The 5000-nt window shown below is 43.6% G+C and overlaps 1 protein-coding gene and 1 long non-coding RNA gene across 8 annotated transcripts in view; both read right to left on the bottom strand.

The window, feature by feature from the left end:
- Positions 1–5000, bottom strand: part of LOC126999700 (protein MTSS 1-like) — a 91828-nt gene that overhangs the window by 49206 nt on the left and 37622 nt on the right. The gene's annotated exons all lie outside the window — the stretch shown is intronic.
- LOC126999701 (uncharacterized) lies at positions 1147–3922 on the bottom strand. Its single transcript, XR_007753499.1, has 3 exons — positions 3632–3922; positions 2790–3421; positions 1147–2653 (listed from the first exon to the last, which is right to left on the bottom strand). It is a non-coding gene; the product is annotated as an uncharacterized LOC126999701 (long non-coding RNA).

Genomic DNA, 5000 nt, shown 5'->3' on the forward strand with positions numbered 1-5000 from the left:
TTCGTGTGTGTTTTCCTGGAAGTCTTGCACGCAAAGAATTCCCTTGTCGTGTGTGTGTGTGTGTGTGTATCTTCACTGACCAGGAAGCAATATACATAACAACAATAACAACAACACCATAACCACCACTATCACCACTATCACCACCACCACTACCACCACCACCATCACCATCACAAACGTTCTTATTCACCCTCTTAGGCAAACGTTTCTCAGTACCTTTCCGTGACGTTTCCTTCTTTCACTTTCTCCAACACCAAGACCCGAATTCTCAAGACGCTTTCGGCTCTCACAACAAGTATTTCCCAAGGCCACAAAAGAGGTCAGTCGGGTTCTCATGAGTGTGTTTTTCGCATTCACGGTGCAGGAGAAGCCTTGTCAAACTACCACTAGGCTCATAACGCTACCCATGGGAATTCTAGCACTGCAACCTCTACGAAAGCCTTGTCAAACTAACACTAGGCTCATAACGCTACCCATGGAAATACTAGCACAACAGCCTCTACGAAAGTCTTGTCAAACTAACCCAAGGCTCATAACGCTACCCATGGGAATTCTAGCACTGCAACCTCTACGAAAGCCTTGTCAAACTAACACTAGGCTCATAACGCTACCCATGGAAATACTAGCACAACAGCCTCTACGAAAGTCTTGTCAAACTAACCCTAGGCTCATAACGCTACCCATGGGAATTCTAGCATTGCAACCTCTACGAAAGCCTTGTCAAACTAACACTAGGCTCATAACGCTACCCATGGGAATTCTAACACCACAACCTCCACAGCGAAAGCCTTGTCAAACTATCACTAGACTCATCAAACTACCCACCATGGAAATAGTAACACAGTAACCTCTACGAAAGCCTTGTCAAACTATAACTAGGCTCATAACACTACCCATGGCAATACTAACACCCCTGCAACCTCTACGAAAGGTCTACCAAATGTGGGTGTGTACACTGTGTAATTCCCGAAATCGTCACTCTTTTCTTAAGTATGACAAGACCGTGACAGAAATATTGCAAGACCAGCGCTATTCACTTAACCAAGGAGGAGGGTCACCGCTTGCGTCACAGAGCTTATAAATACACCAACGCCACATTATCAATACTACTACTACTACTACTACTACTACTACTACTACTACTACTATTACTACTACTACTACTTCCACTACTACTACTATTACCACTACCACCACCACCACATCTGTTTACTGTCAGCATATTAAGTAAGGTTGTATATCACCTCACTACCACTACCACCACTAATACTATCACCACCACTATCAGATCAACACCACCAACGCCAACACCACCACCACCACCACCGCATCTGTTTACTGTCTGCATATGGAGTACGGTTGATTATTCCCTCACCACCACCACCACCACCACCAACAACAACAACAACAACAGACGAGGGAAGGCTGCTCCAAAGTTTACCAGCAGAAGATATGAAAGAGTGAAGATGCTGATTAACTCTTGCATAAAGGATTTGGACAGTACAGAGGTAAGGAGACGAAGGAAGGAAGGCTGCCCCAGAGTTTACCAGCGCAAGGGATGAAAGAATGAAGATACTGGATAACTCTTGCATAAGGGATTTGGACAGTACAGGGATGAAAGAATGAAGACGCTGGTTAACTCTAGCATAAGGGATTTGGACAGTACAGGGATGAAAGAATGAAGATGCTGGTTAACTCTAGCATAAGGGATTTGGACAGTACAGGGATGAAAGAATAAGGATGCTGGTTAACTCTTGCAAAGGGGATTTGGACAGTACAGGGATGAAAGAATGAAGACGCTGGTTAACTCTTAGCATAAGGGATTTGGACAGTACAGGGATGAAAGAATGAAGATAATGGTTAACTCTTGCATAAGGGATTTGGACAGTACAGGGATGAAAGAATGAAGATGCTGGTTAACTCTTGCATAAGGGATTTGGACAGTACAGGGATGAAAGAATGAAGACGCTGGTTAACTCTAGCATAAGGGATTTGGACAGTACAGGGATGAAAGAATGAAGATGCTGGTTAACTCTAGCATAAGGGATTTGGACAGTACAGGGATGAAAGAATGAAGATGTTGATCAACTCTTGCATAGGGGATTTGGACAGTACAGGGATGAAAGAATGAAGATACTGGTTAACTCTTGCATAGGGGATTTGGATACCATAGAGATGAACTAGAGTAGAGAGTCGTGTGCAGCGTGGTCTTGGGAGGCAGTCAGTTAGCAAGTTCAGAGGAGCAGCCAGCATTAAAACATCGATAGAAGACAGAAAGAGGGGCAACTATCTGGGCTTACCAACACGTACGTCAGAATCTATTAATATCCTCTACGAAGTGAAAGTTAACTCGTATTGCATCATCATTATCGTCATCACCAGGCTCATGGAAGGTGATTCATATTTCAACACCATTTTCTAAGTAAAAGGTTAAGCGTTGGTCAGGCAGTGAGTGACGTGTTGCCTTGGTGGTCAGTTCCGGTTCGTTGGTCAATCCTGGTTAGCAATGATCACCTTTTTCACCCTTTCCTAAGACATTCCTTCCTTTCTTTCCTTTCCTGGTTCGCCTTTTTTCATCCTTTCCTAACCTATAACTTACTTCCTTTCCCTTCCTTTCCTTTCCTGGTTACAATGATCGCTTTCTCTATACCTTTTCTTTTAGCTGTTTCTCCCTTCCTTCCTTTCCTTTCCTTTCCTGGTTAGCTAATGTTCGCCTTTTCCAACCTTTCCTAACCTACTGCTTCCTTCCTTTCCTTTCCTAGTTACAATGATCGCTTTCTCTATACCTTTTCTTTTAGCTGTTTCTCCTTTCCTTCCTTCTTTTCCTTTCCTGGTTAGTTAATGTTCGCCTTTTTCAACCTTTCCCAACCTATTGCTTCCTTCCTTTCCTTTCCTGGTTACAATGATCGCTTTCTCTATACCTACTCTGTTAGATGTTTCTCCCCTCCTTCCCTTCCTTTCCTTTCCTGGTTAGCTAATGTTCGCCTTTTTCAACCTTTCCTAACCTATTGCTTCCTTACCTTCCCTTCCCTTCCCTTTCCTATCCTTTCTTTCCATTCTCCTAACAGTAAAATTAATATGGTTGGTTACTTTGTGTGTTCGCTACGTCAACTATCTCAATTATCTCGGTTACAAATACGTATTACCTATATTTCCTGAAGCCACAAAGGATATGAGTCAGACTTTCATGAGAGTTTCCTTGCGTTCAGGGAGCAGAAGAAGCCTTGACGAGCAATCACTAGGATCATAACACTACCCATGGCAATACTAACATCACAACCCCTACGAAAGCCTTGTCAAACTATCACTAGGCTCATAACACTACCCATGGCAATACTAACACAACAACCTCTACGAAAGCCTTGTCAAACTATCACTAGGCTCATAACACTACCCATGGCAATACTAACACCATAACCTCCTCTATGAAAGCCTTGTCAAACTATCACCAGGCTCATAACACTACCCATGGCAATACTAACACAACAACCTCAACGAAAGCCTTGTCAAACTATCACTAGGCTCACAACACTACCCATGGCAATACTAACACCACAGCCTCTACGAAAGCCTTGTCAAACTATCACCAGGCTCATAACACTACCCATGGCAATACTAACACAACAACCTCTACGAAAGCCTTGTCAAACTATCACTAGGCTCATAACACTACCCATGGCAATACTAACACCACAGCCTCTACGAAAGCCTTGTCAAACTATCCCTAGGCTCGTAAAACTACCCATGGCAATACTAACACCCCTGCAACCTCTAGGAAATCCTTACCAAATGTGTTTCTTTCCTTCGATCTTTCTTTCTTCTTTCATAAGAGTTATACATTGCGTCACATAACTTAATCCATATCCTTCCCCCCCCTCCCTCCTCCTCCTCTCTTACACACCTCCATCCGGTATTAGAGAGAGAGTGACCAGGTGTGCTAGAGAGAGAGAGAGAGAGAGAGAGAGAGAGAGAGAGAGAGAGAGAGAGAGAGAAGAGGAGGAGGAGGAGGAAGTTTATTGGACATGTGGAGAAAAAAAAACTTGATATGTGTGAGAGAACGGTGCGCATGAGAGAGAGAGAGAGAGAGAGAGAGAGAGAGAGAGAGAAGGGGGGGGAGGAGCGTTACCATGACGACAATAACACTTCGTCAGAACATATTGCCTCCCTCCCTCCCTCTCTCCCTCCCTCTCTCCCTCCCTTCTACCTGTCTGCCTGCTCTACCTGCTTAATGTGTCACCTGCTTATTAGTCTCTCTCTCTCTCTCTCTCTCTCTCTCTCTCTCTCTCTCTCTCTCTCGTAAGATTGAAGGAAGGAAAGAAAGAAACAGAGGAAGGAAGGAAGGAAGGAAGAGAGGAAGGAAGGAAAGAAAAAAAGGAAGAAAGCAAAAGGTTTAGATAGACAGAAAGAGAAAAGGAAAGACAGAGAAAGACAGGAAGAAAGAAAGGAAGAAAGAAATAATGAAAGAAATATTGAGAAGAAGAGAGGAAGAGAGGGAAGAGAAAGAAGGAAAAATAGCAAAAAAGAGTAAAAAAAAAAAAAATTCACCACCACGAACACACTCCTTCAAAAAGCATATGAAAAGGAGCACTTGAAGATGATTAAGAAGAAAGAAGAGGAAGAGGAAGAGGAAGAAGAGGAGGAGGATGATGTGCATGTGTGTGTGTGTGTGTGTATGTGTGTGTGTGTGTGTGTGTGTGTGTGTGTGTGTGTGTGTGTGTGTGTGTGTGTGTGTGTGTGTGTGTGTGTCCTTCCTCAAGATGTGTTACGATGCAGATGTTACGTGGAGGAGGAGGAGGAGGAGGAGGAGGAGGAGAACTAATTTCCCCTCCTCCTCCTTTTCTATCAATTCTTTTTCTTCCATCTCCTCCTCAACTTTTCCTCCTCCTCCTTTTCTCTCCCTTTTTCTTCTTCTCTTCTTATCTTCGACTCCTCCTCCTCCTCCATTTCTTCTCCTCCTCCTCCTCCATCCCTTCTTTCTTCTCCTATTCCTGTTCCTT

This window comes from Eriocheir sinensis, chromosome 17, assembly GCF_024679095.1.
Source record: "Eriocheir sinensis breed Jianghai 21 chromosome 17, ASM2467909v1, whole genome shotgun sequence".
NCBI classification, from domain to species: Eukaryota; Metazoa; Arthropoda; class Malacostraca; order Decapoda; family Varunidae; genus Eriocheir; species Eriocheir sinensis.